The sequence below is a fragment of the Malus sylvestris genome, chromosome 9, assembly GCF_916048215.2.
Source record: "Malus sylvestris chromosome 9, drMalSylv7.2, whole genome shotgun sequence".
Classification (NCBI taxonomy): Eukaryota; Viridiplantae; Streptophyta; class Magnoliopsida; order Rosales; family Rosaceae; genus Malus; species Malus sylvestris.
Genome location: NC_062268.1, coordinates 13,922,364 through 13,938,459, shown reverse-complemented (window position 1 = coordinate 13,938,459; position 16,096 = coordinate 13,922,364).

Genomic DNA, 16,096 nt, shown 5'->3' with positions numbered 1-16,096 from the left:
GAAATGAGTGCTTCTTTAGGGGAGTTGAGTAACTCAGAAGAGTGTAGAAACTACTCTTTTTATCGTAGAATCCGGAAGGAAGAAGTGGTTGTAGCTTTGAAGAAGATGAAGCATAGAAAAGCAGTAGGCCCAGACGATATACCAATTGAAGTGTGGAAAGTTTTGGGAGAGACAGGTATAACATGGCTCACTGACCTTTTCAATAGGATTTTGAAAACGAAGAAGATGCCAAATGAGTGGCGAATGAGCACTTTGGTGCCTATCTACAAGAATAAGGGCGATGTACAAAATTGCATGAACTATAGGGGTATTAAGCTAATGAGTCATACAATGAAGCTCTGGGAGAGAGTCATTGAGCATAGATTGAGGCAAGAGACACGGGTTTCGGACAACCAATTCGGGTTCATGTCAGGGCGCTCAACCATGGAGGCAATCTATCTCTTACGAAGATTGATGGAAAGATATAGAGATGGGAAAAAGGATTTACACATGGTCTTTATAGATTTGGAAAAAGCGTATGATAGGGTCCCAAGAGACATTCTTTGGAGGATTTTAGAGAAGAAAGGAGTACGAGTAGCATATATCCAAGCTATACAGGATATGTATGAAGGAGCAAAGACTGCCGTAAGAACTCATGAAGGACAAACCGAAAGCTTTCCCATAACTGTAGGATTACATCAAGGCTCATCCTTAAGTCCTTACCTTTTTGCGTTGGTAATGGATGAGTTAACAGGACATATTCAAGATGATATTCCTTGGTGTATGCTTTTCGCAGACGATATAGTGTTGATAGATGAAACTCAGGAAGGGGTAAATGCAAAGCTTAACCTTTGGAGAGAAGTGTTGGAATCTAAAGGTCTTCGCCTAAGCCGATCAAAGACAGAATATATGGAGTGCAAGTTCAGTGCAAATGGAGGCCAAAACGAGTTAGGGGTGAGGATCGGAGATCAAGAAATACCAAAGAGCGACCGTTTTCGTTACCTAGGATCTATCTTGCAAAAGAACGGAGAATTAGATGGAGATCTCAACCATAGAATACAAGCTGGATGGATGAAGTGGAAGAGTGCATCCGGCGTGTTGTGTGACCGCCGTATGCCACTGAAGCTCAAGGGAAAATTTTATAGGACGGCAATGAGGCTGGCGATGTTGTATGGCACAGAATGTTGGGCGGTGAAGCATCAACACGTACACAAAATGGGTGTAGCGGAGATGAGGATGCTTCGTTGGATGTGTGGGCACACGAGAAAGGATAAGATTAGGAATGAGGATATCCGGGGTAAAGTAGGAGTAGCCGAAATTGAAGGAAAGATGAGAGAAAATCGGTTACGGTGGTTTGGACATGTGCAAAGAAGGCCTACTGACGCTCTGATTAGAAGATGCGACTATGGGACAGAGGTTCAGGGCCGAAGGGGTAGAGGAAGACCTAGGAAAACTTTGGAAGAGACCCTAAGAAAAGACTTAGAGTACTTGGATCTAACGGCGGATATGACACAGGACAGAACACAATGGCGTTCTAAGATTCATATAGCCGATCCCACTCAGTGACTCGGATTTTCCAAGTCTCCAACCGAGAAGTTTTCCTCACTCGGGAAATTAAGGGAACACTACCTCAACCTACATGCTCCACTCACAAAGCTTCAACATACAAGCTTCAACAAAAGAAAATTCAAAGAACTTAGCGAAGAAGGCTTTGGTGTATTTAACACAATACGTTGAAATGAAGGAAAGCTTATTTATTGATATCCCCGATAAGTTACAAATATGTACATATACTTGAGTCAAAATAAACAAACAAGAGGGAGCCTTTACAAAGGTTGCTTAGGAGAAGTCTCAGCAGTCGGTAGAGCCCCAGAAAGAGAAGGCACCGGAGGGGGATCATTCGGAGCCTCAGTACTGGACAAAACCCTCGAAGGAGGAGGCATCAGAGGTTGATCATTTGGAGCTTCATTAAGCGGTACAGCCCCAGAAGACGAAGGCAATAAATGCCTTTGGAACAAACCCACAAATCTCTGATGATCAAGTAAAACCTGACCATCAGATTCCTTCATCTGGTCAAGCTTCCTCTTCATGTTTGTAGCATAGTCATGTGCGAGCCGGTGCAACTGTTTATTCTCATGCTTGAGCCCTCTAATCTCCTGTTTGAGACTCATCACTTCAGCCGCCAATGATTCAACTTGGCGGGTTCGAGCAAATAGGCGTTGGGCCATATTAGACACAGAACCTGCACACTGAACACTGAGAGCCAGAGAATCCTTAACAGCCAACTCATCAAACCGTTTGGAAAGTAGTCTGTTATCTTTGGGAGTGAGAAGGTTCCTGGCCACTACCGCAGCGGTCATATCATTCTTCATCACGGAATCCCCAACGGTAAGAGGACCAGTAGGGGAGACGAAGGATGGGCGCCATATGTTGTCTGGAGAAGGCGGGGCTGCCTCTTCAACAAGGTTCAAGTCAAAACGACGGTCGGAGGGGCCAGACATTTTCAAAGGTGTTGAAGAGAGAAGAGGTCGGACAAATCAAGATCTTAGAAGTGCAAGAATGGAGCTTCTACTGGTGGATACTCAAGTGTGCTTTGGAACTTAATGTCAGCCCCTATAAAAATCTGCACTCGACGAAGCTTCAGAAATCGAAGAGGCGCCTGCTCAGAAATCGAAGAGGCGTTTGCTTTCTCAAAAGCTGGGCTGCTCAGAGACCACAAGGGTCGATCTCAGAAATCGAAGAGGCGTTTGCTTTCTCAAAAGCTGGGCTACTCAAAGACCACGAAGGCCGATCTCAGAAATCGAAGAGGCTTGCTTTCTCAAAAGCTGGGCTGCTCAGAGACCACGAGGGCCGATCTCAGAAATCGAAGAGGCACCTACTTTTCCAGCCTTGTCAGCACCTGTCACACGCACACTCAGCTTTGCGGAAATTATGGGCATTCTGTCGAAGATTTCTGGTGAAGTAGAAAGCACATGAATCGTACTGTTCAATCACCCATTTCCCACACGCAACAGTAACTCATGGGTACCACAGATAACTTTGCCAAAGTTCTCTGACAAAGTTGAGACACGTGAAGCTTGCAGCTCCCGCTACATCGCTCTGACCAAGAAGAGTAAAAGAATTGCAAAGAAACAACACTAACAAAGTTTAGACACATAAATTTTGAAGGTCTAGCTACCATATTATTACCCACAAGGGTAAAGGAACAGTACCACTGCTGGATAATTGGAAAGTCCCGGTGTGTCAACCTCTGTGCTTCGTGGCAAGGTAGACTAGCAAACATGCCCAACCTTTACTCACATTCGAGAAAACACTCCCAACGGGATTGCTTGCTCCAAAATCGAAGAGGCACCGCCCTCCGAATCTCGAGAGCCAGACTCCCAACATGATTACTTTCTCAAAAATCGAATAGGGTAAAGGAACAGTACCACTGCTGGATAATTGGAAAGTCCCTGTGTGTCAACCTTTGTGCTCTGTGGCAAGTTAGACTAGCAAACATGCCCAACCTTTACTCACATTCGAGAAAACACTCCCAACAAGATTGCTTGCTCCAAAATCGAAGAGGCACCGCCCTCCGAATCTCGAGAGCCAGACTCCCAACATGATTACTTTCTCAAAAATCGAAGAGAGGGTAAAGGAACAGTACCACTGCTGGATAATTGGAAAGTCCCTGTGTGTCAACCTCTGTGCTTCGTGGCAAGGTAGACTAGCAAACATGCCCAACCTTTACTCACATTCGAGAAAACACTCCCAACAAGATTGCTTGCTCCAAAATCGAAGAGGCACCACCCTCCGAATCTCGAGAGCCAGACTCCCAACATGATTACTTTCTCAAAAATCGAAGAGACCACTCTCCGAATCTCGAGAGCCAGACCCCCAGCAGGATTGCTTTCTCAAAAATCGAAGAGGCATCGTTCTCCGAATCTCGAGAGCCAGACCCCCGACAGGATTGCTTGTTCGAAAACCGAAGAGGCACCACTTTCCCAACTTCAAGAGCTGGATCTTCTTGGATAAAGCTTGTCTGTAATCTTCACACGCAACATCAGCTTTCCAGATACCATAGACCACTTTTTCAAAGTACTCTGACAGAGTTAAAACATGTGAAGCTGACAGCTCCCACTACCGTCCTATGACCAAGCAGGGTAAAGGAATAGCATTATTACTTGATGTTAGGGAGACTCCTATATATGTCGACCTCCATCCCTAACGGACAGGCAGACCTGCAAAAATGCTCAACCTTTTCTCTTATCTGAGAGGGCACTCCCAACGAAGCCTTTCGAAATATTCAGCTTTCTTTCCCCAGGATAATACCTCTGTAAACAAGTTATACTAGAGCAAGAATATCTCATATCATCAGGGTTAAAAGCAAGAGTATCCCATATCATGCTTTTTCCCTGTCTTTTCCTTTGGCCTTGTTCTTACCTGCAAGACAAGGAGAAAGAGAGCAATCAGTCAGCACTTGGAATCAAGCTTCCAGCCAGGAACTGACTGCCTGGAACCCCTTACCTGGCATTGCTCTCGAGTACTCATCTTCAACATCTTATGCTTCCAGGGAAGATACCGCATATGCCTGAGGAACAGATAGGGCAAGTGAGAAGGATACAAGGAAGCATGTGGAGACAAGCGTAACAGCACACGTGCCGATACATCCACTACTCTGTCAAAAGCAAAAGTATCCCATATCAGCAGGGTCGAACGTACTCTAGATTTGATGGACTTGTTTTGACCCTCAAATTCTTCAGTCGGCCTTATACTCTGGAGGAAACCAGAAAACCCTCCAGCCCTGTTCAAGAATAAGCCTGTGGAAAGTTACTTCTTCAAAAGCAAAAGTATCCCATATCATCTCTTCTCATTTTTCTTCTCTTTATCCTTCATGCTGCCTGCAAGATAGGGAGAATGTGAACAATCAGCCGGAGCTCTGATTGCTTACCTTGTCTGTCACCTCTTTCAGCAGATCCCCTAGCCCGGCGACTTGGGGGACTCCTACTACATGGTTTGTATCGCGCTTGACCAAGCCTGAAACTACAAGTAAGCTTCAAGTGAAATTGATACATTACCTTGTGCATCTCCACCAGTTACAGATACCACCCCTGGATGGAGGAAGAGTACTTCTAGAGAAGATGCCACATCTACCTATGAGACAGATAAGGCAAGTCAAGACGATACCACACTCCGGTACTTAGAAGTTTCGTGGTTACGAGATCATTCTCCCACAATATTTCCTAATGTCATTTGTACTAAATCATTCACTTGTACTCACTAAAGGAGAGCTTGAACCTATGTACTTGTGTAAACCCTTCACAATTAATGAGAACTCCTCTATTCCGTGGACGTAGCCAATCTGGGTGAACCACGTACATCTTGTGTTTGCTTTCCTATCTCTATCCATTTATATACTTATCCACACTAATGACCGGAGCAATCTAGCGAAGATCACAAAAAGTGACCGTTTTCGCTACCTAAGATCTATCTTGCAAGAGAACGGAGAATTAGATGGAGATCTCAACCATAGAATACAAGCTGGATGGATGAAGTGTAAGAGTGCATCTGGCGTGTTGTGTGACCGTTGTAGGCCACTGAAGCTCAGGGGAAAATTTTATAGGACGGCAATAAGGCCAGCGATGTTGTATGGCACAGAATGTTGGGCGGTGAAGCATCAACACGTACACAAAATGGGTGTAGCGGAGATGAGGATGCTTCGTGGGATGTATGGGCACACGAGAAAGGATAAGATTGGGAATGAGGATATCCGAGGCAAAGTAGGAGTAGCCAAAATTGAAGGAAAGATGAGAGAAAATCGGTTCCGGTGGTTTGGACATGTGTAAAGAAAGCCTACTGACGCTCCGGTTCGAAAATGTGACTACGGGACAGAGGTTCAGGGCCGAAGGGGTAGAGGAAGACCTAGGAAAACTTTGGAAGAGACCCTAAGAAAAGACTTGAGTACTTGGATCTAACGGAGGACATGACACAAAACCGAGCGCAATGGCGTTCTAGGATTCATATAGCCGACCCCACTTAGTGGGAAAAGGCTTTGTTGTTGTTGTTGTTGTTGTAACGTGTTAGTAGTTTCATTTGTTAGGGTTTTATTCAACAATGGAGGGTGTAAGGGGTTTTGGTAGTTGAAGAAAATAAATAATAGGGTAAATTACACAAAACTACCTCAACTATTGGTCGAACCACAATCTCATACCTTATGTTTTAAAAATTACAATGTCATACCTCATCTTACAAATTTGTTGCAATGTCAGACCTCCATCAGTTTTTTTGTTAATTTCTCTGTTAAATGCTAACGTGGCTTGATGCGTGTCCACTTCCTAGTTCATTTGGATTAAAAAGTAATTAAATATTCAAAAACTAAAATTAAAATTATTTAAATATTTTATTAAAGAAGAGGGACCCACCCCTTACAAACCCATCCCTTCACCTTTCTTCCCTCGTCCACCATCTCGGCTGCGTGTCTGTCGATTCACTCGTTGCTGATTAAATCTTCCCAGTTCGTCCAACCCATCTTCCCTGTCCATCACTCCCCACCCATCTTCGTTGGAGTTCCTCCTCCAGATCTTGCTCATCTTCTTCTTCCTCATTCTCCTCCTCAACATCGTTTTTTTTTCAGCATGTCATATTGCATAGAAGGTAGGAGGACGTTAAAGCTTTACAAATCTTACCACCATTCTATTGGGGATTGGGGACACTTGGGATTCCGTAGGAAATAGGGATAAATTACTTTTGGTATTCTATTATGCCATAACAAAAGCTTAAAGCTTTACCACCCATTTCAATGTCCTCCACCACTTGGATTTGTTTACAAATTACAAAATTGTTTCCAATCCCAAGTGTCACTCTCGCTCACTCAAAAACCCTAATAAAATACCCAAAACAATTTATCCGCAATCCCTAATGCTACACCCTCATGAACGGCGGCCAAACAACATGAACTCTAGGTGGGTCCTGTTCATGGCACCGAGAGTAGTGGAACGATGGTGGTGGTGATGATGCTTGTTACCGGAGTTCGTGGTTAACTCACCTGGGAAGCTCGCCCAAGAAACGGTGGTAGAGGAGACGGGTGGGGAAGAAGGGTGAAGGGATGGATTTGTAGGGTTGGTCCCATATTTAATTAATTTTTAAATATTCCAAAGAATATTCCAGATTCATTTTGGAATTGGGTCGGGTCGAGCCGGGTCTCGGGTTTGGATCTAGATCTAAATAGCGGATCTGGTTTTTTTTTCCTTCTTCTCAGGCCGGTTGCTGTTGCAACCACCAGAATCTGGAAAGTGATGGCCAGGACTTCAAATGGTAATAACGGGTTCATTTCTTAACCAAATTTTGCCCATAATATATCAAAACGAAGCTAGGAAAGCTTTGAATAAGATTGTACATATTTGGAGTTCAAAAAGTGGCCGGAAAATGGCCGGAAGATGGCCTGAAAGGCGGCTGGCCGTCGGAAACTGGGCAACTCACCGGAAAACTGGACAAACTTTAAACGTTCATAACTTTATTAATACTTAACGAAATTGAGTAATTTAAAAATGAAAATCGTAATTTTCAATGAGGCGAAGAGAATGGTACCTTTTTGATGGCTAACTCACCTTGATTTGTTCAGAAAATGGCTCGAAAGCCACTGAGGTCGCCGGAGTTCGTCGTCGAGGAAGACATGCATGCATATGCAGAGGATAACACGGCTAAAAACACACGGATTCAAGTTTAAAAGCAACATAACGTTCATTTCCATCACAAACAGAAGCCTAGAAATTGAAGAAAATGAGAAAATCTCACCTGAGATTGAGAGTTAAAGCTTAAAGTTCTCGGGTTCTATAGTAGGTCACTACTCAGTGCTCCGATGACACATGCAATGGTATGGCTAGGTTCCTCTCGTCCCAGAGATTAAGGTTTCATGGTTTTGGAGTTCAATTTGTGAAGGGATTAGGGTGATAGTGTGAGTTCTCTCTCTCGATGCTAGAGAGAGTGTGAGTTCAAGATTGCAGAGAGAGAATAAAGACATAGAAAGAGTAAAAATCGATTTTAATAAAAATGTAAAGAAGTGGTATCTGATGGTGTTGAGTGGGTAGAGAGAGAGAGATGGAGAGAAAAAGTGTGAGGGACATGAGCGGAAAGAGAGAGGTTTTGTGACGACGAGGATTGTTGGTAAAAGCTGTTACGTATGAGACTCCTCATTTAGGTATAAATGTAATTACTCTTCTTTTATTGCAATTTATCTATGCTTTGACATCACTTGTGTGATATATGTTCAATCTCGCTCACATACGCACTCTAAATTAGTCACTTTTAGGTTTTAATTTATTCACGTTTTCCATATCACTATACTTTATGGCTTTGTCACCTTCCAGGTGTCGATCAGCACATCGTGATTCCGGTGTCCAGGTGGACATTATGGGTCAGGGTGTGTCAGATTGCTTCACAGCCCGTCCCGACATATTTAGTTTCAATGATGTGAAATGTCTAAATTGCCCTTGGACATTGAGTTTGTTATGTGGTGTTGTGGTTTAAGTTTGAGTTTAAACTAAATTGGTTAGTTCCTAAGTTTTTGGAACTTAAAGTTAGTAAATTTTGGTGGTGATTAATGACCCAAAATTGGACCACACACACACACACACACACACCTCCCGTTGACCTTTCTCTCTCCTCCCTCTCTCGGATCTTCTTCCATTTCCGTACAACCTGTACGGACAACCTTCAAACCTTCACTTCCAGTTGCGGATCGAAGCTGGGGAAGTGATCTTGGTATTCCTTGCAAGTCCAGGAGCTTATCCATACCATTTTTGGTAAGTGAAACCCTCGAAAACCTGAGAACTCAGAATCTCAATTTTGATGCACTGTTCATGTGGTCGTAATTATGGATATTTCAGGTGATTTGAAGCTTGTAGGAGGTTTTAAAACATCCTTATGAAGCTCGGAGAAGAAAAACCTAGTAAATTGGACGTCGAGAATGTGAGATTGGCGAGTTTTAGGTTTGGCCGGATTATCGTGGATTTTTCCGGCAAGATCCCGTGAGTTTTAGGTCCTAAAACTGGTAAGGATTTGTTCTACTTGTCTTAAGTTTCATTTTGGTATATAATTCGTGAAATTTGGTTGAAAAATGAAGAAGTTACAAGGTTTTAAAGTTTTTCCAGTTTCTGGCGACGGTGATGGTTGCCGGAGTTCGAAGGTAGGGGATGACGGAATATTCCTAACGGCGTTGGTTAGTTTTAACGGTTTTTGTTACTTTTTAACGGAATATTCCTAACGGGGTTAGGGAACTTCGTTAGGGTCCCTGCGCATAGGGCCATGCCTTTGCCGGCGCGTGAGGGCTCCAAAAATTATTTTAAAAATTTGGGCATGTTTGTGGAGTTGTGTAGGTCTCGATGGTATATTTATATACCTCATTTGAGCATTGTATGAGAAGTTGTTAGCTAGTATGGGTTATGTGCTTTAAATTAACGTTTTTATAGTTGTTTCGCATATAGGGAGACTTATCCCGAGGACGAGCGCAGTCAAGGTTGGCTCGGGGGTTACGACCCTTCGACATACCAGTGAGTGGGCTTTTGGTTTTCAGTATATATTTATATACTCGATATTTTCCCATAAAATGCGTTTAAATGAAAGTATGCTTTGAAATGCCATGCATATAAATTTATATTCAGAATATGAAATAGTGTATGATGCATATATATAATTGTGGTGATGTGGACACTCAGGTAAGCCCAGGTAAGTTTATGAATTGTGAATGTGAATAATAGTTGTGATTATTTGAGAAGTATAGAGCTCATAAACCTTCACCCCGGGTGATTGTGATTTAGTCAGAGATATAGTACATGCCTGTTTATGATGTCACCTCCCACACCATATGCTCACATTGGATCCAATATAGGTGCACAATCTTGTCGTACAGACCATCATAGGTGACTCCGACTCGTAGGTGACTAGCGATTTATTGCATAGCTATCATGAGTGCGTAGCATTGAGCATAACTATATTACACCTAGTCTTGTTGTACAAACCTTTTCAGTGGTTCCAACTCGTGTGCAGTGTAGTGTCGTATAGGTCATTTGCAGTGACTTCGGCTAGATTGACTAATGTGTTATTTTCCATGAATTTATTTTCACCTGAGTTACTTATTCTGTTTATATCTTAGCATGGCATATTTATGATTCTGGATATATATATATATATATATATATATATATATATATATATATATATATATGTTTATATTCCATTTCTGGGAAAATTATACATGTTTTACGGCGAGGGGTTAGAGCATTTGATAAATGAAATGTTTTTCAAAAGCTTTGTTTTTGCCCACTCACACTTCCTGTTTTGCGCCCTTCCAAGTTTTAGGTAGACTTGCTGTTGGTGGCATGTAAGGATTCGGCAGTTCTGACAAAATATAATATCCGTAGGACCTCTTCTGGTACTGTATAACTAGTACTTGTCCTACTGAACTGCACCTAGACTTTCTATGCTCTGATTAAGTGTATTTACACTTGTATCTCATTCCTAACACTTTCTGCTTATTAGTGCACCTTATGTTAACTTTCGGTTTTATTTATTCGTATATTTCATATCCTTATCTCTTCTGCACTGTGTACATGGCTACGTCACCCTCACGTGACGGCCAGCACGTCTTGATTTCAGGTCGGGGTGTGTCAGATTGGGGGTGTATTTCAATTTTTTTTTAAAAACCTAATAAGGTCAAAATTGTCATTGCATAGTAGGGTAAATAAATCATTTAATATTAATTTTAATGTAGGATGCATTCAATATTTTGTGAGGTGCTAATATAAAAAGCCTACAACTTATATATGAGATATTTTAATTCTAATGTTAAACAAGAATTTTTATGATAAAACTTCATACTTAGCAATAGATTGTTAAGTTAGGGACAATATCGGTGATATTTAGGGTAGACTTATATGGGCCTATAAAGATTATCTTAGTATTAGAGCAAGTTATTCTTTGATACATGGACCCAATTTACTATGCTCGAACATGCTTCTTGAAGTCCAGCTTTCATAAAGATGTGCCAACTCCAACTTAAATTGTTTAATAAGCTATGTTAAAAAAAAAAAAAAAAAAAAAGAAAAGAAGGAAAGTTGTTTAATTAACTAATTAGTCGGTATTCGGTCTCTATTGAACATGCTGTTAGTCATCGGTATCCAGTCATTCAGTAGGTATTCAACTTAAAGCAAGAAGCCAATTAATTAGTTGTAAAAGCTAGTAGAACGAATCTTGTTGCTTTTTTGGGTTTTACATTTCATTGCTTGTTGGTTACTAGATTTGGCATTCATGTTGTATTTTTCAAGGGTTCATGTCATTTTCGTGACATATTCAATATCTTAACGGCTCGTGTCGTGTAACATCCGTTAAAATGAACATGTAAATATGACCCGTCCCAAACTTGACTCGTTAATATTAACAAGTGATATGATCTGACCTGTTATCCATTAAAGAAAAATATATTGATCTTTCAATAAATAATTAAATGAAAAACCTAATACTAAAAACGTAAGTGAGATCAAAGAATCCAACGGTAATGTTTAATCTCACATAAGTGAGATTAAATCATATGGCTATTGTTGTAGTAAGGTTTTTAGTAGTTTTTTAATTAATGTAGAGTGTGTGGAAAATAAATAAATAGAATATATACAAAGGCTCGTAATGACAAGCTCTGCAACTTTTGTGAAGAGGTCAACTCTGAAATTCGCAACCATAATCCTATAAACTAGAGATTTAAATTTGACTGTTAATTGTCGTTCAAATTTGACTGTTAAATTTTCTCAACAAATTTTGTTTTTTTTTTCTTTTTCTTTTTTGAAAAGATGATCTTTTAGTGGATGCAGAAAAATGAACGGTTCAGATTGTTGATATCACTTTTGGATTTTATGGTTAGTGAGAATATTTCTTGGAATTTATAAAGTCTCTAGAAACTATATAACAATGACTCATTTTTAGTTAACCATAAATAGTGGAATGTGATATAGACAATCCAAATCGTTCATTTTTTTACATCCGCTAAAAGATCATGTTTTCAAAAAAGAAAATCAGAAAAATAAAATTCGGTGAGAAGGATAGAGCGTAAATGGCAATCGACCTTTAAATATAAATCTAGGGTTTATGGATTATGGTGTTGACCCCTTCACGAAAGTTGTAAATCTTGTCAATACAAGTGATTGTATATTTCTTTTTACATATTTCACACTTTTACATTACTTATTATGAATTTTTGTTAATTTTGCATTCAAACAATAAACACTATTCATGGGGGTTTGGACATTTTTAACAATCTAACTACGACGTAACCATCATCTAAGCATAAAAGATGCAATCACGAGCATTTGTATATTTCACTTTTTTTTTTTTTTTTTACATTTTTCACACTTTTAAACATTAATTATTGTGAATTTTTTTATTTATTTTGAACTCTCCTAAAAAAATTGTTCAAGAGGGTTTGTAAGGTTTTAAAATCCAAATGACGATGTACCCATCATCAAAGTGTAGAGGCTATGATCACGAGCGTTTGCATAGTTTTCACACGCATAAATTAATTATTATGAATTTTTTTTATGTGCTTTGGTATTTTTGATGTACTTTGGGATTTTTTAATCTCACTCATGTGAGATTAAATACTATGGCTATAATATTAAAGTTTTCTACTAGTTTAAGATTATCAAACTAACTTTTTTCTTCTTGGTTGAAACGGGTTAATTATTGTGATTTTTTTTAATTTTAAAACTCGCAGCAACTCGCGGGCACAATTACCAGTATATGCTAAAACAGGTGGGGAAATCACTGTGGGTTAGCTACATTGGATTTCCGATTTTACCCCCGATTATTTTGCTGTTATTCCAACTTTACCCATTTATCTTGCATTAATTGGAGATGGTGACACGTGGGACTCCCAACTTCCTCTACCTTTTTCTGTCGCTCACAGCTTCACTGAAAAAAAAATTAAAGGAAAACTAATAAAAATGGCTTCAATACTTTGAATTTTAACCACAAACCATATAACAACTTTATTTAATGGTTATGACAAAGTCCAACATTAAACCAGTCCAATTAAAATGGCCCAAACAATAAGTTTCCAATTCTACCCCTAACGACAAGTCTTTTGTTCGTCCAATATCCCTGATGATCTCTCGGCTATGCTCTATCTCCCCTCTCTGTCTCCTCTTTAGTTGCTCGGACTAGAGATGGGCAAATACCCATTGGTTTTGGGTAACCGTGGTTATCCGCCCATTTAAATTAAACGGTTACGATTATGGGTAACCGTTTAGATAAATAAACGGTTATAGGTATAACTGTTTACCCGCGAAATTTAAATGAGCGGTTATGAGTATTAATCGCGGTTATAAATGGGTAACTGTTTACCCATTTATTTTATATATGTAAAACTAACACAAACCATGTTCTTGATCCAATAATACTTAGCATCCAATAAAATAGCAAGGAATTCATCGGTCTTTCTCTCAATAACACTACTACAGGAATGATGATTCTCATCATCAAGGAATTAACCAAATTAATTTAAATTCCTTGCGGGTAACCGTGAAATTGAAAGAAATGTTTTGACAGAAATGTCTTTTAAACAATTTTTGTAACCCAATAATACTTAGCAAATATTATATTTACCTTCATTGGTAACAGTTAAAAATATCATCCGTAAACTATTATTTCAATTATTGGAATGGTATAAGGACTTCAAAAATTAAAATATGGAAATGTATGATGAATGTACCTACAACGGTGTTTAATTGTCAAAAAAAAAAAAAAAATTATGACAATTTTTTTTTTTAATTTTCAAGTTGTTAAAAAACTTGTAGATGGGTGAAAAAAAGGTAATGATAAAAAAAAAGAAAAAGATAAACGGGTTAAAAAGGATAAATGGGTAAACGGGTACTAAATAGTTATGGTTAAATGGGTATGGTTAACCGTTTATAAATGATTCTGGGTATGGGTATAACCGTTTAGGCAATTACCCAACGGGTAAACGGTTATGCGGGTATGAGCATAAACGGTTATGGGTAAATTAACCGCGGTTACCCGCCCGCCATAACCATTGCCCATCCCTAACTTGGACGCCCTAACAGTGACCACCTCCGTTATCTCAACCGCTCTCAATATCAGCAGGTACTACTCTCACTCATCTCCTCATTGTCTCCTTCCATTGACGTATGCATCAACATCTACAACAATGACGCTGGAGTTCCCCATCGAGATTCACCAGGATGAGAGGTCTATGTCCCGTAGTTGATCTTCGGACACCTTCCTGATGAGTAGCAACTATGATAATACGGTGAAGAAGACCACCGGTGGATGCAAAGGCTACGGCGCCAAGCTAACATCTTCTCCACCGAGTTCATCATCGAGATGGCGGACGAAATGCGATAGAAGAAGTGTAAGCAAGTATAAGATTGTGGATTCTCTAATTTACGTGATGTTTAATTTGTATTTTAGGGTTTTACTGTTTTGTGGAATTTATGAATTAGGATTTGGTCTTCTGTTTTAGGGTTTTTTTTTTTTTTTTTTTTTTTTTTTTTTTTTTTTTTGTCCTTCTATTTTAGGGTTTGGTGCGTATAAAATTGTGTATTTTAGGATTTCAATGTTTGGTGGAATTGAAAAATTAGGATTTGGTCTTCTATTTATGATTGTTCATTTGAAATTTGATGTAATTTCGTTTTGAAATCTGTGATTTATTGGGGAATTGCAGAATTAGGGTTTCAATATTTGAGTAATTTGTGATTGTTCGTTTTATGGACTTAAAAAGTACGTTTATCTTGTGCACCTTATAACAGGTCTTGATGCCTCAACATGCGCCATAGTAAAAAAACAGGGGAAGAAGATGATGAACATGGAAATGGCATTGCAAGCCAACCAAAGAGAATTTTGAGATTTCATTTTAATGATGCAGAGGTTTGGGTGGGGCTCAAAGAATGTTGGGTTGATCTTGAATGGAATGAGGGTACTTGTAAAGTCATTTCTTGATCATGTTGACCTCTACTTACAATGATGCTTAAAATTTCTGCTTCCTACTTTTCTGAACCATCAACCATATTAATTCAATAAATAGAAACCTATAAGCAATAATTAGAAGAATAAAGAAATTTGGATGTTTACTCATATATGCAAGCTAGAGGTTTATTGAAAGTGAAGTTGTTTGTTCCTTAATCCCTTCTTCCATTTGAAAATAATCAATTAGTAGCCAAACTAATATCATGTCTCGCTTTTTAACATGTAACAATAGCCAACCAAGCAAAACTCTAGCTAAGCTAATAGCTCTAATAGTGGGTGTGTATATGATGAAAACCAGCTTGCTCATGTTCACATATATACAGATACATATATATAAATTCACTTACTGAGAAATCAATTGACACATATAGATATAATTTATTTATTTTTATATATTTTTTTCTCTTTCGGTTTTGCATTTAATTTGTGATTTATATTATTGTCTTCTGCAGGGCAGAGATAACAGATTGATGTTGGTGTTATTAGTGGAGAAGATGGAGAACCTCATTACTTTGTTAATGTTGCTGACATTCATTTGTAAGGTTAACTTGGAAATTTTGGTCAAGGTCACAATCTTTGCTAAGAAAATTAGAATATTGATGTGCATTTTGGTTTTCGGGTACTAAGTGTTCTGCTTTTTTTTCTTCCCTTCTTTTCGTTTCAATTCTTGGTTTTATAATTAGGGGAAATTGTGAGTTTATGACCTGATGGAGTTGTTTGTATTGTATCTGGAAGTAGGCGCAGGCGGCTATGGTTGCGAAGGTTAGGCACAAAAGATTGGTGAATTTGATGGGGCTAATGGTCAAAGTGCTCAACAACCCAAGATGTAACCTCACGCACTCTGAATTATGTTCGTCTATACTCCCATCATATCATCTTAACCATTTAATTGATTACCTTAGACCTCTTGAACACAATCGTAAAGTTTACAAGCATATAAGGAGCATGAAAGAGACTAAAGCACAATCTTGAAATTTCACGGATTACCAAGACTTGGACATTGTCGCATATTTTTGTACATACCGAAGGTGTCTGTACCATACTTGACCAATCCCAAAACTACTGAGCACTGGTCAACGTTATACCGTCAAGGACCCAGAAGAGTTTCCCT